Here is a 23519-nt window from a genome sequence, read left to right as displayed (position 1 = left end):
TGGTTAGAGCCGGGGAGGCCGGGAGCCAGGCAGGGGCGATGGGTATAAGGGGCCCGGGGAGGCACCTGGCCCGTGCTCCACCCAGAGGCCCTGCTCCCACTCGTCCTCTCCCCCGCAAGGCCCCATCCTCACTTCGCCCTTTCCCAAGCTCCATCCGGCCACATGGGGCGGTGGGGGGTGTGGCCGGGGTGCAATCGGCTGAGTGGCTGGCGGGGGGGCCTTGGGGTGGGGGCGAAGAGGCACAAGTGGCAGGGCCTCGGGATAAGAGACATGAGAGGTGGGCGGGGGGGGTCAGGGGAGTGGAACAAAGGGGTCCTGAGGGGGGCGTGTGGGCGGGGCTGAAGGGGGAGTGTGGGCGGGGTGGAAGGGGGTGTGTGGGCGGGGCTTTGGCAGGAGGAGGCTGAGTGGCAGCAGGCCTTGGGGCAGGGCCACAGTCCGGGCCCGCCCAGCCTCCCCAAGTGGAGGAGTCCCAAGCTGCCCATGGAGCCAGGACTCCTGGGTTCTATTCCTGGCTCTCCCCCAGACTCCCAATCTGAGCTGGTGCAGCCCATCGCGCCCTCCCTGGTGCCTCAGTTTCCCCCATGTGAGGCGGGTCCCAGTGTGAACGGCTGCAGCGCCGTGGAGAATCTCGTCCCTTCTCCTGGCGGCTCCTTGGTAGCCCTGGGGAAGCAGCCAACTGCTGCAGCCCCTGGCTCCCGTCTGGGCAGCCCGGGGTGGGGGCGGGATCTGGGCAATGGGAAGAAGGAATCCCCCCTTCCCCCACCCCACCCCGGGGACATGGGGAGGCTGGTGCTGGGGGCAGGAGTCCTGCAGCCCTCGCAGGAGAAGGGCAGGTTCGGCTTGGCTGCTGAGGGGGGCAGGGTGGGGGGCACTGCTGGACTGGGGGCACCCAGTGGGGTGGAGATGGAGCACGGCCTGCTGGGAGCGGACGTCTCCTCTGGATGGGGGAGGGTGACACTGGCCAAATTGTGGGAGCCCCTGTCCCCCCCCCCCAGACAAGGGAGGGGCCTCTCAGCCTTGCCGGCTCGTCTCTCTTTCACCAGGATCGGCCCAGCACCCGGCCTGGCCCAGACCCCCCTTCCTCAGCGCCAGCAGCTGCCCATTGTGGGGAGTGGAGCGGCCGGGGGGTGGGGGCCTCTCAAGCCCCCCGGGGAGCAGGGCCGGGGCACTGGGGGGGCAGAGGCTGCGATGGGGGGAGGTGGGTTGGAGAGATGTCGGCGGGTGAAGCTGGGACTCAGGGGGGGAATGGGGCAGGCTGCTGGGAGGAAGTGTGGGGGGGCCACCGGAGGAGCTGGGGGCTGGGAAGCTGCGGGGGGACACAGCCGGGGGTAGTGGTGACACCGCAGGGGGCTGCTCAAGAGGCAGTGGGCTGGGGGCAGGCGGGAGCTCGGACAGGGTGGGGGTCAGGCTATTGCGGGTCTCCTGTGAATGGCACCAGACTGCAGGAACCCCGCCGGCAGCGCCCCTGCTGGGGTCTGGTCAGTGCAGCCCCGATGCACACTGCTGGGGCTCTGGTCACTGCAGCCCCGATGCACACTGCTGGGGCTCTGGTCACTGCAGCCCCCGATGCACCCTGCTGGGGCTCTGGTCACTGCAGCCCCGATGCACCCTGCTGGGGCTCTGGTCACTGCAGCCCCGATGCACCCTGCTGGGGCTCTGGTCACTGCAGCCCCCGATGCACACTGCTGGGGGCTCTGGTCACTGCAGCCCCCACCCCCCGATGCACACTGCTGGGGGCTCTGGTCACTGCAGCCCCCAACCTCACACTGGAACTGGGCGGGGGGGGACGGTTTCTTCTCGCGCTCCCATTGGTCAGGGCTCTGCCTCCTCTTCCTATTGGCTGTCTCGGGAGAGGCGGAGTTTCCGAGAGGGCGTCACGTGGCCTTGAAGCGTTCGAGGCGGCTCCTGAGCAGCCCAACCCCCGAGCTCCCCTCCCCACTGCCGCCCCTCCCCTCTCTGCCCCGCCCCAACCCCCAAGCTCCCCTCCCCACTGCCGCCCCTCCCCTCTGCCCCGCCCCCAACACCCCGAGCTCCCCTCCCCACTGCCGCCCCTCCCCTCCTGCCCCCAACCCCTGAGCTCCCTCCCCACTGCCGCCCCTCCCCTCTGCCCCGCCCCAACCCCTGAGCTCCCCCTCCCCACTGCCGCCCCTCCCCTCTCTGCCCCGCCCCAACCCCCGAGCTCCCCTCCCCAGTGCCGCCCCTCCCCCTCTCTGACCCCGCCCCAAACAACCCCCCGAGCTCCCCCTCCCCCACTGCCGCCCCTCCCCCTCTCTGCCCCGCCCCAACCCCTGAGCACCCCTCCCCACTGCCGCCCATCCCCTCTCTGCCCTGCCCCCAACCCCCTGAGCTCCCCTCCCCACTGCCGCCCATCCCCTCTCTGCCCCGCCCCAACCCCTGAGCTCCCCTCCCCACTGCCACCCATCCCCTCTGCCCCCTGCCCCAACACCCCCGAGGTCCCCTCCCCACTGCCGCCTCCCCTCCCCGCCCCCAACCCCCGAGCTCCCCTCCCCACTGCCGCCCCTCCCCTCTCTGCCCCCGCCCCAACACCCCGAGCTCCCCTCCCCAATGCCGCCCCTCCTCCTCCCCGCCCCAACACCCCCCGAGCTCCTCCCCAGTGCCGCCCATCCCCTCCCTGCCCTGCCCCAAACCCCCTGAGCTCCCCTCCCCACTGTCGCCCATCCCCTCTCTGCACCCACCCCCAACCCCTGAGCTCCCCTCCCCAGTGCCGCCCATCCCCTCTCTGCACCCACCCCAACCCCCAGGCTCCCCTCCCCACTGCCGCCCATCCCCTCTCTGCCCCGCCCCAACCCCCAGGCTCCCCTCCCCACTGCCGCCCATCCCCTCTCTGCCCCCGCCCCAACCCCTGAGCTCCCCTCCCCACTGCCGCCCATCCCCTCTCTGCCCCGCCCCAACCCCTGAGCTCCCCTCCCCACTGCCGCCCCTCCTCTCTCTGCCCCCGCCCCAACCACCCCCGAGCTCCCCTCCCCAATGCCGCCCTCCCCTCTCTGCCCCGCCCCCAACCCCTGAGCTCCCCTCCCCACTGCCGCCCATCCCCTCTCTGCCCCCGCCCCAACCACCCCTGAGCTCCTCCCCAATGCCGCCCATCCCCTCTCTGCCCCGCCCCAAAACCCCCGAGCTCCCCTCCCCACTGCCGCCCATCCCCTCTCTGCCCCCGCCCCAACACCCCCAGAGCTCCCCCTCCCCAGTGCCGCCCATCTCCCTCTCTGCCCCACCCCCAACCCCCAGCTCCCCTCCCCAGTGCCGCCCATCCCCTCTTCTGCCCCGCCCCAACCCCGAGCTCCCCCTCCCCGTGCCGCCCATCCCCTCTCTGCCCCCGCCCCAACACCCCCTGAGCTCCCCTCCCCAGTGCCGCCCATCCCCTCTCTGCCCCTGCCCCAAACACCCCCGAGCTCCCCTCCCCAGTGCCGCCCCTCCCCTCTCTGACCCCGCCCCAACCCCCGAGCTCCCCTCCCCGGTGCCGCCCCTCCCCTCTCTGACCCCACCCCAACACCCCCTGAGCTCCCCTCCCCAGTGCTGCCCGTCCCCTCTTCTGCCCCCGCCCCAAACACCCCCAGCTCCTCCCCAGTGCCGCCCATCCCCTCTTCTGCCCCCACCCCAAACACCCCGAGCTCCCTCCTCCAGTGCCGCCCCTCCCCTCTCTGACCCCGCCCCAACACCCCCAGCTCCCCTCCCCAGTGCCGCCCCTCCCCTCTCTGACCCCGCCCCCGACACCCCCAGCTCCCTCCCCAGTGCCGCCCATCCCCTCTTCTGCCCCCACCCCAAACACCCCGAGCTCCTCCCCAGTGCCGCCCCTCCCCTCTCTGACCCCGCCCCAACACCCCCGAGCTCCTCCCCAGCGCCACCCATCCCCTCTCCCCTCTCTGGGTTTGGAGGCTCAGGTAAGGGCAGCCTGCCTTGCCAGTATTGGCGGTGAGCAGGCACTAGGACCCTGCGGCAGCAGACAGCAAATCAGCTGGGAGCCCTCTGGGAAGCAGCGCACAGCGTACTGTCAGCCAGGGAAGCAACCCAACCCGGCCGAGGGGGGGGAACACGCCGAGGGGCGGTGGCAGGCGGGGGCGGGGACCTGCTCCAGGCAGGGTCGCGGCGGCGGGGGGAGACCTGCGGTGGCCGGGGCCGATCCAGGCAGGACCGGGGGGCAGGAAGAGACCCAGCTCCAACTATTGCTGGAGCAGGGCACCCAGCCCTGAATATTGCTGGGGCCCGGGCCCCACACAAATATATAACCTGCTGCCCATGCCCGACACTGCTCCTGGTTTTGGGAGGGGAACAGGAGAAAGGACAAAAGAAGCAAGAGACGAAGAGAAAGGAGGGAGGGATGGATGGAGGAAAAGGTGAAACAAAAAGAACAAACCCTAATGTCCCCAGTGATTTTAAGGGACAAAATCCCAGGTACGGAATAAAATTCTGCCTCCTTAAGCTCGTGTTTTCCATGCCTAGAATTCAACTGTCACCAGATGGATCAGACTGAACAGGTTTCAAACCTCAAGGAGGCTCTTACCTTCTAAACAGGGACGGCTGGTCTCTAGTAAACTCCCTAAAAGGGAAGGAGAAAACTCAAAAGAGGTTCCTCCTGGCGCTCACGTCCGTGAACCCGAATACTCTCTCAGTCCTCAAAGAGAGACCTGGAGAAGGAGACTTGCTGAAGCAAAGCCACAGGGGTCTCTGAGGTTTCCCTGGCCCCTCGCCCCTGTCCTGCCTGGCTGATGTCAGCATCTCTCTGTGAGGTCACCACCTCCCCACCACCTTGGACCAATAGTCTGAGGTCCTGCAAAAGGCCTTTGTGATGTCACTGCCACACCCCTCCCTTGCTGTGCTAATGTCCTGCCCCTGGCCAGGCACTTTGGAGGTTTGAGCTACTCCCTGTGGATCACCCCACTCAAGGAGCGTTCGTTCTAGGAAGCAAGCCGGCTAGACAGGAAAACATCAGATGCTGCTCCCAATGCTACACTCAGTTTTTCAGAAATTAGTCGACTTTATGACCAGAAGAGACCATTAGAGCATCTAATCTGACCCCCCTGCATATCACAGGCCTCCTGTATGACACAAGAGCTACTTTTGGGGCAAACACATTCCAGAAAGGCATCTAGTCTTCATTAAATGACATCAGGAGATGGCGAATCCACCACTTTCCTTGGTAGATTGTTCCTGTGGTGAATCATCCTGGCTGTTGAATATTTGTGCCTTAGTTGTAATATGAATTTGTCTCTTTTCACCTTCCAGCCACTGGGTCTTGTTATGCCTTTCTCCTAGATTCAAGAGCACTTTAATACCCAATCTTTTCTCTCCATGAAGGCCCTTCAACACTTCAATGAAGTCACCTTTCAATCTTCTTTTGATAAGAAACAGGTTGAGCTCGTTCAATAGCTCCCTAGAAGGCATTTTTCTCCATCCTCAGAACATTTATTGGCTCTTTGGTCATCAGACTCCTGAACTGCAGCTGGATGTGGTCCTTGTTCTTCTGCACAGCACAGCTCCTGGAGAAGAGGATCTGCAAATGTACATTCATATGATCCCTTTGTTTAATTGATGAAAACATAAACTAGACACTTAGAGGATTGGAACGGATTTCAGCTGATGGACAGCTTTGCTAGGGTTTTATGCATTTGAACAGCGAAATGTTGAGTGTTTACATTCATATCAAGCACCCCCGTATAGTGGAGCTCCTGAACATAATGGAGAATGGAATGAAAATGTTTTCCTTTTTAAAAAAAGAAAAGAAAAATGGTTAGAAGAGAACACAGGGGTTTGAACCAAGGACTACTTCATTAGCAGTTAAGCACTCTACCACTGAGCTATACCCCTATGACAACATGAGTATGGAATTGTGATTTCCAGGACTTTGAAGGACAGACCCTGCTTCATCGAGCTCCTTTGCCATTCCCAGACCACAGGTGGTTTTAAAAATGGGGTTTGATTAAACTTCTTAAATGTGGCAAACACCACAGCTTGCACACCCACCGATATAGCTTCTCCCACTGACATAGCTGCCACCTCTTGGGAAGTGAATTAACTACACCCACAGGAAAACTCTCTCCCCTCAGCATAGAGCAGTGGTTCTCAAACTGTGAGTCAGGACCCCAAAGTGGGCCATAACCCTGTTTAATGGGGTTGCCAGGGCTGGCATTAGACTTGTTGGGGCCTGGGGCTGAAGTCAAAAGTCTGAGCCCCACCACCCAGGGCTGAATCCCTCAAGCTCTGGTTTTGCCCTCCCCTAACTGGGGCAGGGCTCAGGCTTTGTCTCCCCTGCCTCTGCTCAGTGTGGAGGGGCTTGGTCCCTCTTTCCAGGGCCATGTAGTAAGGTTTTTTTTGGCAGAAGGGGGTTACAGTAAAAGGAAGTTTGAGAAACCCTGGCATAGAGCCTCTGAATATGTCTAGACTTGGCTCCCTGTGGCAGATCAGACACTGAAAGTGCAGCCATGGAGACACCACACACCAGCCTTGTCTAGCAGGCAAGAATCAAACCTCCACAGAAAAATGCCTGTTATTGTTTAACCCATCTCCCTAAGCCCTCAGCCACCACCACTTAACAAAGGGGCTTTTCTACACTATGGTTCTGGTCTCACTGAAGGGTCATTTCCAATTGTTTGCTCAGACCAGCATTAGGGGAAATGGGGCCCTGGGCAAAGCTTGTACTTTGGCACTTCCCCATTGCCCCTGGATGACCCCCACTCCCCCTTTACCGCTAGCCCCTGCACTCCCAACCCTTGCACCTCCTTCACCCCTAACTCCTCCCCCTCCTGTGCCCCCTTTGCCCTTATCTCCCTGTGCCACCAGCCATTGCCCCTCTCCTGCAGCCCCTCACATGGCTCCAGTGCTGGGGGCACCGCACTTGTTCTCCCTTTCCCTGGGCTTTGGCATCACTAGCCCCTGCTTAGCGAGTAGGGGTCAGTGGTTCCCAAAATGTGGGGCATGACTCCTAGGGGGACACAGAGGAACATTCATGGGGGCACCTCAGGGCCTGAGCCAGCCCCCATGGAGGGAGCAGCACTCAGCCCCACTCTGTCCCAGCTCTTCCCCAACCCCACCCTCAGCCTGGGGCTCTGGCTCCCAGCTCAGCCTCGACCCCCTTACCCCTGTCTGCACCCCTCTCCCCAGCAAGCAACAGCCCCACTCCCAGCCCCGGTTCTTGACTGCGGCTTCCGAGGGGCCACAGCCATGGATAAGAGGGCACAGTGTGAAATGTTTGGGGACCACTGGTTTAGGGTGACATCCTCAATTACTTCTATGCAGTCCAATAAAAGCTATTCCTCACCCACCTACCCCTCCATCAGGACTGACTAGGTATGTTCTGCTGCCCTTCACTCATGCAGGAAGGATAATAACATTTCATTCCACTCAATCCTAAAGTGATTTGTAACCCGCCACCAGCCAAAACTGGTCATTTTGGGGAAGCGGCCCCATCATGCTGCATAGCTAGGCAGAGTAGGTGTCTATGCAAACACGGTCTGTTCCTGAAGTCTTTCCCCCAGCTCCTCACTAGATGTGAAGGGGGAGCTCATTCAGCCTCTGCTTCCGCTTAGTATTTAAAAACTCCTTATTGTCCCTATCTCTGCTGGCCTTAGATTTCTCCTCCTGTCTCTTCATTGCCAGCTGAGATGAGGTGGCCGAGTGGTTAAGGTGATGGACTGCTAATCCATTGTGCTCTGCCCGCATGGGTTCAAATCCCATCCTCATCGGATGCGTTGAGTTTTCACCCCTCCTTTGTAGACAATCATCTCCCCCTTTGGTACAATGACAGATCAAACAATGTTGCTTCTTGCAATCAGAAACTCAGAACTCTCTTGCTTTAAATAAAATGTCTAAATCCCAGATTTCTTAAAAAAAGAAATTCTCTAGTGCTGTATTTCTTAGTTTTTATCTCAAAAGGGAACATCCTCATCATCTCCCCCAAACAACCTGGGACCTGCCCAAATTATTAAAATACCCTCAATCCGAGCAAGGCCAGAACAGTGAACCAGAGCTAGTGTCTAGGCCAAGCTGTTCTGAAGGAGGCAACTCAAACATTTTCTCCCTGCTTCCCTTGGAAAAGTCTGACTGAGAAAACAAAATTCCCCAAACTGAAAATTTTCTGCTGAAAAACCAATACTAGTCTGGTTGGGGACTTTGGTTTGCAAGTATTATTGTTATTATTCTCTTCTGATTTCTGAGTCAGTTCAGTTCAGTCTTTGTCCTCCAGGTGTGTTTCCAGCTGCTGAGTTGTGGGGGAGAGAGGCCAGGTCATGATGTCTCTTCCCCTCTTTCATAGTTTCTTCCAACTTGCTAGGAAGCTCCTTTGCTACCATGTGAGTCAAGCAGTGTCCATTGTCGCTGTGCTATCTCGGAGAAGCCTGCATTGTACACAGTTCCTGGGCTAGTCCTTGGGAGTGTGGATCCCTTCAATGGGCCAGCAGCGAGTCTGGCTCCTCCCTTGTGGCACCTGAAAGGCTGGTGGGGGGCATTTCTCAACCTCATAACATATCTCAGTAACACACACAGAGCAAAGCTTTATAACTTCCCAACCAATGTGAGCACACACAATCCAACACGATATTAATGTTCAACAGATCAAGACTTTTGAAATGATACCTCACAAGGCAGACTTTGTACAAACCATCTCATCATTATATGAGAGTGGTGAATATAGGGCTTCCAGGTGCTGCTCTGAGCACAGCGTGCCACACCTGGGCTTACATTGCAATGGAGACGTACCCTTAGAGTCCATCTCTCCTGGGATAAAGATGGCCCACACCTGACTCTCTGCCAATCCCCACTGGGCCCTGACAAGTGTTGTTCGTGTTTGTATTCTATAAAGCAGAGGAGGAGATGAAGTTTTGCTCCCAAGGTGTGTGTGTGATTCTTTGGACAGGTCTACACTACAAAATTAGGTTGGTGTAATTACATTACTTAGGCTGGCAATGCAGTTCTATCAAGCTAATCCCGGTATAGATAGTGGCTCAGCTGTCAGAACTTTCTGGAGCTATGAAAGGGGAGGGGCCCAGCCTCTGTAGCAGGAATGCAGGGCAGGTGAGTTCACGGCAGGCATGGTGGGATACTGGTGGAGGCCAGTTATGGTGATATAATGACCAGCAGCATTTACACTGACAATTTGTCACTTTAAGTTTGCTGCACAAAGCTCTAGGCCTCTCGTCGAGGTGGTTTTATTTTGTCACCAAAACAGGGCAATTTTGTCGCCAGATGTGGTATTGCAGTGTGTGCACCAGCCAAAAACTGCTGACCGAGGGAGCGTTGTGTGTTTTTCACACATCTGAGCAATATAATGATGCTGAAGTAACCTTGTAGTGCAGACCTGGCCAAAGATTCTCTCTCTCTCTCTCTCTCTCTCACACACACACACACACACACACACACACACACACACACACACACACACACACACACACACACACACACACACACACACACACACACACACACACACACACACACACACACACACACACACAGAGCTTGCAAGGAAAACCTCACCTGCTCCTCTGCTTTGCAGAATCCAAACACAAGCAAAGCTTGTCAGGCCCCAGTGGGGTTGGCAGGGAGTCAGGTGTGGGCAGACAGTGTGTTGTTGCCACAGGCAGGCACCATGGCTTAGCTGGCTAAAGCACCTGTCTTGTAAACAGGAGATCCTGGGTTCAATTCCCAGTGGTGCCTTATTGACTAACCTTTGGGCAACCTGGTATTGGCTACTGTGGGAGGACAAAACACAGAGCTCTTTGGTCCAGCCCAGTATAGTTGTTTAAATTATACTCACAGGCACTGATAACAGACTTACTGAAAGTTTGGGAGTTAAGAGCTGATAGGTCAGTGTTCCAGCCTGTCACAGATGATCCTGCTTCCTCTGGGACAGGGGCAGGTCTGGGCTCTCAGGCTGAATGGCTCATTGTGGCTGCCAGAACCTGTGGGCAGCTCATTTAGTTTACACCGAGGGTTGAGTCCTGCTTTGTGCACCATGTGTGAGAATGAAAATCCTAAACCACCCTTTGAAATAACAAATGCAGCAGGACGTGTTATTGTCCCTGCCCCAAAGCAGACAGACCAATGGAGAAATGCCGTTGAGTCCAGGGTAATACTCCACTGCCATTTTACCTTGTTTGCTTGCTAAACTCCCTCCCAACCTTGAGGGCTCCCAGAGCCCAGTATTGAGCCTGAGCCGAGATGTCTACGCTGCAAATTTACCACCCCATGGCCCTAGCCTGGGAGCCTGCACTGGCACGGGACAGCGCTGGGTGTTTCATTGCAGTGTGGACATAGCCTAGCATTATGTCTACACTGCCATTAACACTCCCAAGTCACTATTCTCAAACCCTGGGTCAGCTGATTCAGGCTTGTGGGGCTTGTGCTGCAGGGTTATAAAATTACAGTGTAGACACTTGGGCTTCAGCCCAGCCTCTGAGACCCCACGAGGGGTGAGGGTCTCCGAGCCTGGGCTCCAGTCTGAGACCAAATGTCTACGCTGCAGTTTTTAGCCCCACAACCTGAGCCCCAGAAGCCCAAATCAGATCATCCAGGCCAGCGGGATTTTGTCACAGTATAGATGCCCTCTCAGGGTATGTCTACACTGCAATGTAAGCCCAGGGTTAGCAGAAGTCATGTCAGCAGCCCCAACACATTAACATAAACCACGAGGGAAAGACCCACCCCCAAATAAGCTGGGCAGTGTCCTTCTCCCTACGATTTGTAATTCCAGCAACCAAAAGTCCTTTAACATGAGTCATCCCCTCTCTGCACCCCACTCACAGCTGTTGTCCTTAGTCAGAGCAAGCCCAGAGGTGCCTCTGTACAGTTCACCTGCCAGCCTGGGAGGAAAAGGGGGAAAATAAGAAGGCACCCTACTCACTATGTTGTCTAGGGACTCACTCATCCCTCCCCAGCCACCCTGTCCTAACGTTGGTCTAACACCTAAATTTTAGTATTGGGACCCAGACCCCAGCCCACTTGGCTTTGGAACCCCCGTCCCCTGCCTAGCAAGTGCTATTGAATTGAGGGTGAGTCCCTCCAATCGGGGTCTGCCAAGCACAGTTGTGCTGCCCTCGCTTCACACAACAAGGATAACAACCCTTTATTTCTCCTGCCCCTGTAACATGGAGACTGGGAATCCAACACCAGCCACCAGTGATCATTTCGGCAAGCAACCCAACCTATTTCCAACATACTGTAAATCCACATGCAGACTCCTACACGAAACCTTGCAAGAAAATCTTCCTGAGGGGGTCTGAAGCACCTGCTGCTGGAGGGAAGGAGGGAGCTGTGGGTTGGGATTGAGGGGCACAGGGAATAGGAGGGGCCTGTGGGTTGGGATTGAGGGGCACTGGGAATAGGAGGGGCCTGTGGGTTGGGACTAAGGGGCACTGGGAACGGGGGGGGCCTGTGGGTTGGGATTGAGGGGCACTGGGAATAGGAGGGGCCTGTGGGTTGGGATTGAGGGGCACTGGGAATAGGAGGGGCCTGTGGGTTGGGATTGAGGGGCACTGGGAATAGGAGGGGGCTGTGGGTTGGGACAGAGGAAAAGGGTGAAGAGGAGCAGGCTCTGGTTGGGAGTGAGGAGCAGTGAGCATAGGAGGGACTGAGGGGCACTGGGAAAAGAGGGGACATGGGTTTAGGCTGAAGAGCATCTTCATTTCCGGATCCAGCAGGACAGGGGAAGGCAGCAGGTGATTCTAATCGCTTAGGATATTCTGTGTGTGTGTGTGTGCAGGGAGGAACATGCTCTATGCCCAGAGGCCTTTATTCCTCCAGGCTGCAAGGACAGAGGGGCTGTCAGGAAGTTGCCCTTCAAACCCACACAGAAAAAGGCCCGTCTGAGGAAAGGCAAAATCCTGCAGAGAAAAAGTAACATCAAAGAGGACATGAGACAGACAGTTTAAGATCTTCATGAGTAGTTTATCACCTGACCATGGATTTGAACTGTGGATCCCCAGATTAAAAGTCTGATACTTTACCAACTAAGCTAGTCAGGCTCATGAAGCACAGGAGCAACTTGGTGCAGAGGAGAAACTAGTCAAGAAAACACGAGCAAGAAACAATAGGGGAAACCTGCTGCTCTCTCTGGCCCGGTCAACACTACGAGTTTATATCAAAACGTCTGTTAGTCTATAAGGTGCCACAAGACTCTTTGCTGTTTCTACCAACTGAGCTAGCCAGGCTCACATAGGAAAAGTGCAAGTTGGTGCAGAGGTGAAGCTAGCCAAGAAAATTCTTGGGTGAGTTCCCAAAGCCTGAAGGGTCAAAAATATTGTCACGGGTGGGTCAGGTATGTGTCCCCGCAAAAAAAGCAAACGGAAAAAAATTGTTTCTCGCCTTTCTTCAATGTCACCGTATGTCTACTGGATGCTGCTGGCAGACACGGTGCAGCAGCGCTACACAGCAGCATCCCCTTTCTTTCCCTTCCTGAGGGCAGATGGTATGTGAGGACTGATATCTGTCATCGTCGTCCCGTGAGTGCTCCTGGTTGGCCTTAGTGAGGTCGGCCAGGGGTGCCTGGGCAAAAATGGGAATGACTCCCAGGTCATTCTCTTCTTTAAGCTTTGTCTAATGGAGATTCAGTCCTGCCTGGAATATCATAGCAGGTGGAGGCTGCCCTCCCCTTCCTGCCTTTGAATTCTACTTGCAGAGGCAATAAAGTCAGTGTTGTTTCAAATTCATGTACTCTTTATTACTTCATCACACAAATGGGGGGATAACTGCCACAGTAGCCCAGGAGAGATGGGGGAGGAGGGAAGCAATGGGTGGGGTTGTTGCAGGGGCACCCCCTAGAATGGCATGCAGCTCATCATTTCTGCTGGATGTCTGGGGCTCTGACCTGGAGCCACCATTTGCCTGTCTGGGTCTTTAATTGGCTTGCCTGATAGTCTAGACAGGACTGACTTTCCATTAGACAAAACTTAAAGAAGGGAATGACCTGGGGAGTCACTCCCATTTTTGTCCATGCACCCCCAGCTGATCTCACTGAGGCTGGCCAAGAGCACCCATGACAGCAGCTGATAGTACAGTATAACTTATAACTGTCATTGTCAATTAGCAAAGCAGCAGACAGTACAGTATGGCTAACAACCATCTTTGCTAACTTGCAAAGGTAAGGGGATGCTGCTGTGTAGCACTGCAGTACCGTGTCTGTCAGCACCATCCAGTAGGCATACAGTGACGGTGAAAAAAAGGCTGAACGGGCTCCATGGTTGCCATGCTATGGCGTCTGCCCAGGCAATCCAGGGAAAAGGGCGCGAAATGATTATCTGCCGTTGATTTCATGGAGGGAGGATTGAGTGACGACATTTACTCAGAATCACCCACGACACTGTTTTTGCCCCATCATGCACTGGTATCTCAACCCAGAATTCCAATGGGTGGGGGAGACTGCAGGAATTATGGGATAGCTATGGGATAGCTACCCACAGTGCAACGCTCTGGAAATCGATACTAGCCTCAGTACATGGGCGCACACCGCCAAATTAATGTGCTTAGTGTGGCCGCATTCACTTGACTGTTTCCAAAAACCGGTTTCTGTAAAATCGGAATAATCCCATCGTGTAGACATACCCTGACACAGCTTTAGAACCCTCTACCCACTATACGGCCAAGAGACAGCAACTCTCAGATCCTGTGTGGATTGTCTGATGGGCTTGGGGCCAAGAGCAAACTGCGTACCCCCTGCCAGAGCAGGAGAAGTAAAAATAGGGGCTTCCCAAAAAAAGGGAAGGGAAGAAGAGAGAAGCAAGTGCAAAAGGAAAAGAACATGCAGACACAGAACCCTACCTAAATTCTGAAATAGATTACAAGAAAAAAAGAGAGAGAGAGCAGCATAAAGAAAATTTAAAAAACTTTCAGTAAGAACTGAATTAGAAACCTTTAAAACACCAGTTTTCACACTACCTTTACTTTTCTTCCAAATTCTACTAAAAGAAATTAAGACTTGCCACTAAACAACAGCTTTAAACAAGCTCAGATAACAAAAAAGAAAACCAAAACATTTATTTTTAAATTTGTTTTATAAGGACTAACCACTCAGTCTGTGTTCTCTTCTTCTCAACTTCCTAAAAGGAAAGCAAGAACAGTCATCAATAGCAGACAGCAGATGCACTAAAGCAACACTGTCCACACACTTCATGCTCAGAAGAGAACACTTTAACTCCTCATCGTGGTTAGCAAGGTCAGACACTTTCAACCACAATTCTCTAGTTACAAACTATAGAAAGGACCCCTGAAAGTATAGTCTTAATAAAGCTGTGCTCGGCTACACACCCAGGCTAATGTGCGCAAGCTTTCTTCCCATGGTGAATGTTTTCATACAAGGGGTTTCACCCCCAGCGAATTAAAGAACAAAAATCTAAAACCAGGTTCCCATTTCATTAAAGCACAATTGAGACAGCTTTAGAAGACTGGCCATTAGAAGATGTTTATGTCGCTATTTACAGAAACACACCTCCTGATTAGCATGTGGAGCTCCTAGCAACTAATCAAACCCTCTTGCTTTGCCATACCTCTCACAGGCTCTTCCGTACCACATGACAGCTTGTCAGGCACAGACAATGCGGACAGGTCAGCCCTTTCTAGCATGCTCCGTAGCTGTTTCTCTCCAGCTTGCTCTCAAATTCATCTGCACTAAAAGTTTTTGCAGGGTTCTATGTTACCGGTGGTACCTGCACTAAATCAGTGGGTCTCAACCTTTAGAGACACCTGTACCCCTTTCAGGAGTCTGATTTCTCTTGCATACCCCCAAGTTTTACCTCACTTACTTAAAACTACTTGCTTACAAAATCAGATGCAATATTTATAAAAATAAATCACTTGAATTGTACTTACATTTCAGTGTATAGTATAGAGAACAGTATAAACAAATCAATGTATGAATTTTAATTTGTTACAAATTTGCTAGTGCTTTCTATGTAGCCTGTTGTAAAACTAGGCAAATATCTAGATGAGTTGATGTACCCCCTGGAAGACCATTGGATACCCCTGTTTGAGAACCACAGCACTAAATCACCCTTACTTTTAGAACTGGTGCCACTTGAACCAAGGCATTCTGAACCAGTTCAGTGCTAGCAGACAGTGGCAACACAGCTGCACTAGGTCTGTTGTTCGTCCCTGCACAATTCCCACTTGGAAAGAAGATATCTTCTGGTCTGACCCTATTTACTATTGTGAGCTGCATAGGCAACTTTCTCTGTGTTATGTGAGCAGAATCCACACACTATATACTACCTGTATGGCCCTGAGGATGCCACATCGGCCGCAGCTGTTGATTGAGCCACAGGTTGAGAATCACTAGTCTATAATTTTGCAAAGTCCATTGCCACAGGCTTTTCCCCCCTGTCTGCTGTGAGACAAGAGCACATGAAATTCATAGCAATATAAATATGAGTGAAACCCCCCAAATATATTTACATAAAAACTAGACAGTCTCATTTTAAAACAAAGAAAAACACAGGCCACACAGGGAGTGGGGCAAGAGTCTCCAATGATTTATACCCTCTCCTACCCGCCATTCAGCATAAGAATTAACCTAAATGGATCATGACTATTTAAATAGAGCATCTTTCTCCTACAAAGCAGAATAAGACAAAAGGTTGAGGTTGTTCCCCTTCACATTTGAGGGGGAGAGGGGAGGAGTAGAAGGATTTAGAGGCTCAATCCACTTCAGATTATGAAAGAAACCAAGCAGACTAATGATTTACTCAAAACCCATCCCAGCAAAAAGAAAACCAGACTATCTGCACCTAAGCGTTATGCAAGTTTCTAAATAAAGCTATTATATCTAACCTTCCTCATAACTAGATTTCTGGTACACTGAAAAAACTCCTTCTTTTATTCAGTATACAAAGTCTAACCACTCAGTCTGTGCTCTCCCCTCTCGCTTTTCCAACTAGCAGTCTATACAGTAACTCCTCACTTAACCTTGTAGTTACGTTCCTGAAAAATGTGACTTTAAGTGAAACAATGTTAAGCGAATCCAATTTCCCCATAAGAATTAATGTAAATGAGGGGGTTAGGTTCCAGGGAAATATTTTTCACCAGACAAAAGATTGTTTGTGTGTATATACACACACACACACACACACACACACACAGAGTATAAGTTTTAAACAAACAATTTAATACTGATACACATCCGAAGAAGTGGGTATTCACCCACGAAAGCTCATGCTGCAAAACATCTGTTAGTCTATAAGGTGCCACAGGATTCTTTGCTGCTTCTACAGAACCAGACTAACACGGCTACCTCTCTGATACTTGACAGTGATGATGATTGTGAAGCATGTGCAGTGACCGTGGTGCAGAGTGAGTGTGCTGCCTGGGGGGGGGGTCCTCTCTGGCCCTAGCCCTGGGGTAGCCTGTCTGCACCCCAAGTTCCTTATCTCCAGCCCTGCCCCACCCCAGAGCCTGCACCCCCAGCACCCCAACCCTGAGCACCCTCCTGCACTGTCAACCCCTCATCCCCAGCCCCACCCCAGAGCCCTCACTTGAGGGGAAAAACACTCAATTTAAATTTGGTGGTCAGTTTGGAGTATCATTGTGTTTAGCACAATACTTGATTATTTTACACCCTTTAAAGTGTATAACTAGTCGTATACAGGTGTTACGAAGTGAGAATATTCTTAATGTTTTCTCTGAATACTGCGTGGGTGCCTCAGTTTCCCCTATGCATTTCTCAAGGATCTAGTTGGTGGGATAAGGGGGTGTGATTGTTGTAGAGCCCTAGAGGGCCAGTGTGATGCCATCTGCACAGAGAATGGCCGCAACCCTCTCTCCGGGCAACTGATGGCCTGGGCCACGCTCCTGCAAGGTGCCAACTGAAGGTGTTGGAGAACAAAGAGATCAGGTGGCCTCCTAATGCCTGGAAAAGAGACAAAGGCCAGAGGAGGGAGTGTCAGTGCCTGTGCGGACTTCCGGGAAGCGCATGGTGTGGAAGGGGATGCTGGGATGCTTTGGAACAACTCCATACAAAGCCAGTCAGGACTCTGGGGGAGCCTCCTCTCTCGGAGCAGACTGTCTCCAGGGCAAGAAGCTTACACCTTCCTGGGTCTGACCTCGGAGCATTCAGCATGCCCTTCCACATCATGCACTTTTCACAGCGAGTCTGCCCAGGCTGGTCCTGGGGCAACCAGAGGTCCCTGCACCCCCAACTCCGCAGTCAGATGTGAATCTCAGCCAGACAGTAAAACAGAAGGTTTATTAGATGACGGGAACACAGTTTAAACAGAGCTTGTTGGTACAGAAAACAGAACCCCTCTGTCAGGTCCATCTTGGGGGGTGGGGAGCCCAGAACCAAGTTCTGGGTCTCTCCCCATTTCCCCAGCCAGCTCCAAACTGACACTCCCTCCTCTGGCCTCTGTGTCTCTTCCAGACAGGGAGGCCACCTGATCTCTTTCTTCGCAACACCTTCAGTTGGCATCTTGCAGGGGAAACTGAGGCACCCACACAGTATTCAGAGAAAATATTAAGAACATTCCCACTTCATCACAACAGGTGCAACAAAATATAATACTGTATATTGAAGTAGGCAAGTGCTGCATCTGACTTTCCACTTTTAATTGACCCTTGTAATCTTGTGGCACTGACGCGTTGTAGCTTCATTTTATATCAACTTACAGGGCGGGAGCAGGGGGGCACCACCATTTTGGGCCCCACCAAAAATTATACAAACCTGCCGCCTATGTCAGCCGGTCCTTAGTTTCTGCTTGGTAAAGGCAAGTCAGTGGGGTCCATCCGTCAGAAAAAGAGTCCCAGGACATCTTGCTGGGCACCAGGGTCCAAAAGCAGCGCATTCCCTCCTGGAAAGGGCTGTGTATCGAATGTCCGTCCAGTGCACGTTGAAGGGAAGGATCTGCGTGCCTGGGAAGCTGCGTCCCTCCAGAGGCGGTTGAGAAGCCAAAGGGGCCGTGGGTGAGTTTGTGATGAGGTGAGTCTGAAGTGTGGAAGGGGGAGGGTGTGAAGAGGAGGTTTTGAGAGGAAAAAAGGTGCTGCTGAGCTGGTAGGTGAGGGCAAGGTCCCAGGCGGGTGTTGTGTGAGGAGCTGTGTAGGCCCGAAAAGGCGTCCGGCTGGGCCAGGGCTTTTCCCAGGGCTGTTGCTGCGGCCAAAGCCTTTGGGAAGCAGAAGAGGGCCAGGGGTGCTGTTGCCTGCTGGGGCCCATGCAACGGTGTAGGTGTACGCTGACCGTAGCTGGTCTGTGGGAGCTGGGGCCCTTCCCTTTGCCCCTTTCCTCGTTAGTATAGTGGTGAGTATCCCCCCTGTCACGCGGGAGACTGGGGTTCGATTCCCCAATGGGGAGGGTGACCCCTTTTCAAGGGGGGAACAAAGAAATCCCTGGCCTGCCCACCCCATGCCTTGCATTCTCCTTCTATGGCCACTTCCCTTCGCACCCCAAACTGATGACTTTCACCTCCAGAGAGACAATTACCTCGCAAGGACACGCTGGCCCTAGCCAAAGCCTCTCCCTGGCCTTCCGCCCCCGGGCCCAGCTTTGGGGCCTGCACGTGGGGGCACGTTTCAGAGCGGCAAAGGGAAATAGGCTGGCCAGGGGCATGAGGACAATGGCCCAGACAAACGGGGAGGGACTTGGTCCAGGGATGGAGGAAGACAGAAAAAGGGACAGGCGTGGGATTGGCTTCCTCTATTTTTTCCTTTGCTCAGCATTTACCTGTGACTGTAATGGGGAGACTTGAGAAATACCTGTGGCCGCCGGCAAGGTAGGTGGCCGCCCCGAGAGCGCAGAGCTGAGCAATTTTGCTGGGCTGCTGCGTGTGCCCACAGCGCCTGGCCGTGATCATATAGTGGTGAGTACTCTGCGCCGTGGCTGCAGCAACCTCGGTTCAAATCCAGGTGACGGCATTAATTTTTGGTGGGGAGGGGCTACCCTGCAGCACGCCTCGTGGCTCAGTCTGATGGCGTCCGTTTGCAAAGAGAGCCATCAGCCGGTCTTTAGTTTCTGCTTGGTAAAGGCAAGTCAGTGGGGTTCATCCATCAGAAAAAGAGTCCCAGGACTTCTTGCTGGGCACCAGGGTCCAAAAGCAGCGCATTCCTCCTGGAAAGGGCTGTGTTTCGAATGTCTGTCCAGTGCGCGTTGAAGGGAAGGATCTGCGTGCCTGGGAAGCTGCGTCCCTCCAGAGGCGCTTGAGAAGCCAAAGGGGCCGTGGGTGAGTTTGTGATGAGGTGAGTGTGAAGTGTGGAAGGGGGAGGGTGTCTGTCACGGAATGTAGGGGAGTCAGGCCCTGCACCCCCGGGCTCCCTGCCAATTCACAAGGACTCTCAGCCAGACAGTAAAGCAGAAGGTTTATTTAGACGACAGGAACACAGTCAAACACAGGTCTTGCAGGCACAGATAACAGGATCCCCCCTGTTAGGTCCATCTTGGGGACCTGGAGCCCCACAGCCCCCCTTGGGGATCAGAGCCCTCTCTCTCTGCCTCCCCTCTTTTCCCTAGCCAGCTCCAGTCTGCCCAACCCCCTCCGGCCCCTCCTCTCTGCCCAGCTTCTTTCCCGGGCCAGGAGGTCACCTGACCCCTTTGTCTCCAACACCTTTAGATGCACCTTTGCAGGGGAGGTGCTCGGGCCATCAGTTGCTAGGAGACAGAGTGTCAGGCATTCGGTTGCGCCGGCCTTCTGCTTTGCTAGATACTTAGAGGCCTGCATCCAGCATTCCCAGCCCCCAGTACGAACAGTCCCACTTCGTCACACCTCTCCCCCCTTCGAGACCGAACTGAGCGGGGTCACTCCAGCCAGTGACCTGGGGAAGTTCGAACCCACCTACATTCCCATGGCTGCCCCAGGGTCCCCCCCGTTCTGGGGGAAGAGTTACCCCAGGTCATTCCAGTTTCCTGCCCCCCTGTAGGTCGGGGGGACTCGAGGGCACTTGCAGGTTGCAGGGGGGAAGCCTTATGCCGCCCGTGCCCTTTCCCCACCCCAGTACCCCTGGGGTGCCCGCTGGGCTGGGGCCTTCTACCCATGTTCCAGTCTGGGGGGCTGTGATTCGGGCTCTCTCGGTTCAGATCCCCCCTTTTGACCCTGGCCCCCCTCTGGACAGGCTCCTCGGGGCGGGGCAAGGGTCTTACAGCCATCTTCCCCCTGTCCCGGGCCTTCCTCCCCCTCTGGCAGAAGTCACAGGAGCGGCAGTGCTGCCGGACATGGGTAAAGACCCCAGGCCAGTAAAAGCTCCGTAGCAGCTTCTGCTGGGTACGCCAGGCTCCCTGGTGCCCTGAGGGGGGAATGTCATGGGCCTGGCACAGCAGCTGGTGGCGATACTCCTGGGGTACCACCAGCTGCCTCCTGATCCCCCCTGACTCCATTTTCCCTGGGGGAGCCCATTCTCGGTACAGGAGCCCCTTCTCCCACAGGAACCTTTTCCGGCCACCTCGTCCCATGGTCTGTCCCCCCCCCCCCCCCCGAGGTTGGCCAGGTCCCCTATCCTCCGCAAGGAGGGGTCTTCCCGCATCGCGGCCTGGAACTCAGCCGCTGGGGCAGGGACGGGGATCTGCTCTCTCTCACCGGCTGGGTCTGAGGCCACAGCCTCTCTGAGCCCTGTCCCTGGGGGTTCCCTCCCCACCAGGTCAGGGTCCTGCGCCTCGGGCAGAGTACCTTCCCCGGTGTCAGGGTGCAGAGCCCTGTGTCGACTCTGACTACGGTTCACGGCCAGGGCACCCGGGTGTTACTTGGCCAGTCCTCGAGGTCCCCCCCCATTAACACCTCCGTGGGCAAATGTGGGTGCACCCCCACATCCTTGGGGCCCTCCTTGGCCCCCCACTTCAGGTGTACCCTCACCACAGGCACCTTGAATGGGGTCCCGATCACACCCCTAAGGGTCAGGTAGGTGTTGGGCACCATCCGATCTGGGTCCACCACCTCGGGCCGGGCCAGCGTCACCTCTGCGCCCGTGTCCCAGTACCCAGTGACCTTCCTCCCATCTACCTCCAGGGGAACAAGGCACTCGCTCCAGAGGGGCAGCCCTGTGCCCACCCTGTAAACCCAAAACTCAGGGCGGGGAGCATCCAGCCCCTCGGAGGGGTCGGCCTGGGGCCCCCCTCCCTCCTTCGCAGGTGGTACGCGGCCAGCCTCCCTTTCCTGCGAATGCTGCCCCTCATCTGACTGGGTCTCTACCAAGTTAACCCGGTGGGGGGTTGGTCTGCTCAGTTTGTCCATGGGTCTGGGGCACTGGGACCGCAGGTGGCCCCTCTGGCCACAGTGATAGCAGCTCATGTCCCGTTGGTCCCCTCGAACCGGTCGGTTGTCCCTGGTGCTGGCCGTTCCCTTTGGGAGGGGTTCTCCCAATTCCCCTTTTGGGTGGTCTCAGGATGACTCTCTCTCTGCGTCGCGATGGGCCTGTTCCTTTGGGGCTCCTCCCTGCCACCCCCCAACCGGCTCTTCACATAGTCATCGGCCAGCTGCCCTGCCTGTCGCGGGTTCTCTGGCTTTTGGTCCCTTAACCACAGCCTCAGGTCGGATGGGCACCGCTCATACAGCTGCTCCAGTACCAGCAGTTTAACCAGGTCCCCTTCGTCTGGGCCCCATCTGCCCACTTGCTGGCGTACCCCTCCATGCGGACAGCCAGTTGCAGATAGGAGACCTCAGGGGTTTTATCCTGACTCCGGAACCTCTCCTGGTACATCTCAGGAGTCAGCCCAAACTCGCGCAGCAGGGCCTGCTTGAATGGTTCGTAGTTCCCTTTCTCCTCCTCTCCCAGCTGGCGGTACAATGCCACGGCCTTGGGGTCCAGTAAGGGGGTGAGAACCCGGAGCCTGTCCGCAGGATCCACCTGGTGCAGCTCGCAGGCCGTCTCAAAGGCATCTAGAAAGTCACCCATGTCCTCCCCCTCCTTGCGCGGGGCCAGAATGGACTTATCCAAGCTCCGCGCAGTCCTGGCCCCCCCTTCACTCACCACCGCCCGGGGCCTGCTGCCCCCCAGCCTCGCCAGGTCCAGCTCATGTTGACGCTGTCGCTTTTCTCCTCCAGTTCCTGCTCCTCTGTCGCACCTCATGTTCCTCTGTCTCTCCTTCTCCTTCCGGTCATGCTCCCTCTGTTCCTTACGATCCTCCAGCTCTCTCAGTTTTATCTCTCTCTCCCATTCCAGCCGCTGGCGCTCCACGGATGAGCGTCGCCGGGACGATCCCCTGCTGGGGGGTGAGCTTCACCGGGAGGATCCCCTGCTGGCCGGGGGGGTCACGGCGCCCTTGGTGCTCGCTGGGCTCCTCCTCCCCCTCCCCCTAGGCATAGGAATGGGGGGTCTCAGGACGCCCTCAGCAGCCGGCTGACCACGCCCAGCCGGGCCAGACACTGGTACCTGTGCTGCATCTGCCTGGCTGCTTCCCTCAGAGACAGGGATCGGTTCATTCCTGTGATCTTCCTCCTCCAGCTGGGCAATCAGCTGGTCCTTGGTGAGTTTCCCACTGCGCAGCCCCCTGTGCTTGCAAATCTCCACCAAGTCGCACTTGTGCCACTTGGCATACATCTTCTTGCTGGCCACTCGCAGGCCGGGGTACTCGCCGCTCCCCACGGGTTCCAGGGGGACCGTTAGTGTGCCAGTCCTTGAGGTCACCCCCTCTCTGCCAGGGTCGAGCTGCAGACTCCTCCGCCTCTGGGACTGCTCACTGTGATCCCCCGGGTGACCCTGTTACTGCAAAGTCCTGCTCTCTGGTCACACTCTCCCAGGGGTTAATCGCCCCTTCGTTTTACTGCTCCCCAGTCACTTACTGCAGGAAGCGCCGTCCACGGGGTGCAGTAGATCCCACCGCTGCCACCAGTTGTCACGGAGTGTAGGGGAGTCAGGCCCTGCACCCCCGGGCTCCCTGCCGATTCACAAGGACTCTCAGCCAGACAGTAAAGCAGAAGGTTTATTTAGACGACAGGAACACAGTCCAACACAGGTCTTGCAGGCACAGATAACAGGATCCCCCCTGTTAGGTCCATCTTGGGGCCCCGGAGCCCCACAGCCCCCCTTGGGGATCAGAGCCCTCTCTCTCTGCCTCCCCTCTTTTCCCTAGCCAGCCCCATTCTGCCCAACCCCCTCCGGCCCCTCCTCTCTGCCCAGCTTCTTTCCTGGGCCAGGAGGTCACCTGACCCCTTTGTCTCCAACACCTTTAGATGCACCTTTGCAGGGGAGTTGCTTGGGCCATCAGTTGCTAGGAGACAGAGTGTCAGGCATTCGGTTGCACCGGCCTCCTCCTTTGCTAGATACTTAGAGGCCTGCATCCAGCATTCCCAGCCCCCAGTACGAACAGTCCCACTGTTCGTACCTCAAAACAGAGGTTTTGAGAGGAAAAAAGGTGCTGCTGAGCTGGTAGGGGAGGGCAAGGTCCCAGGCGGGTGTTGTGTGAGGAGCTGTGTAGCCCCGAAAAGGCGTCCTGCTGGGCAAGGGCAGGTGAGGAGGGCCAGGGCTTTTCCCAGGGCTGTTGCTGCGGCCAAAGCCTTTGGGAAGCAGAAGAGGGCCAGGGGTGCTGTTGCCTGCTGGGGCCCATGCGACGGTGTAGGTGTACGCTGACCGTAGCTGGTCTGTGGGAGCTGGGGCCCCTCTCTTTGCCCCTT

At 55.8% G+C, this 23519-nt stretch overlaps 3 non-coding genes across 3 annotated transcripts; 2 read left to right on the top strand and 1 right to left on the bottom strand.

Moving 5' to 3' along the window:
- Nucleotides 1–7615: 7615 nt before the first annotated feature.
- On the top strand, nucleotides 7616–7697 carry TRNAS-GCU. The gene has a single exon. It is a non-coding gene; the product is annotated as a tRNA-Ser (tRNA).
- Nucleotides 7698–9592: 1895 nt separating this feature from the next.
- Nucleotides 9593–9666, top strand: TRNAT-UGU. Its single transcript has one exon. It is a non-coding gene; the product is annotated as a tRNA-Thr (tRNA).
- A 4342-nt stretch (nucleotides 9667–14008) lies between these two features.
- On the bottom strand, nucleotides 14009–14225 carry LOC120376550. The gene has a single exon (XR_005587408.1). It is a non-coding gene; the product is annotated as a small nucleolar RNA U3 (small nucleolar RNA).
- Nucleotides 14226–23519: the final 9294 nt, after the last annotated feature.

Source organism: Mauremys reevesii, linkage group 12 (genome assembly GCF_016161935.1).
Source record: "Mauremys reevesii isolate NIE-2019 linkage group 12, ASM1616193v1, whole genome shotgun sequence".
NCBI lineage: Eukaryota > Metazoa > Chordata > Testudines > Geoemydidae > Mauremys > Mauremys reevesii.
The sequence above is the reverse complement of the archived record's forward strand: the minus strand, read 5'-3'. Positions and strand labels throughout refer to the sequence as shown.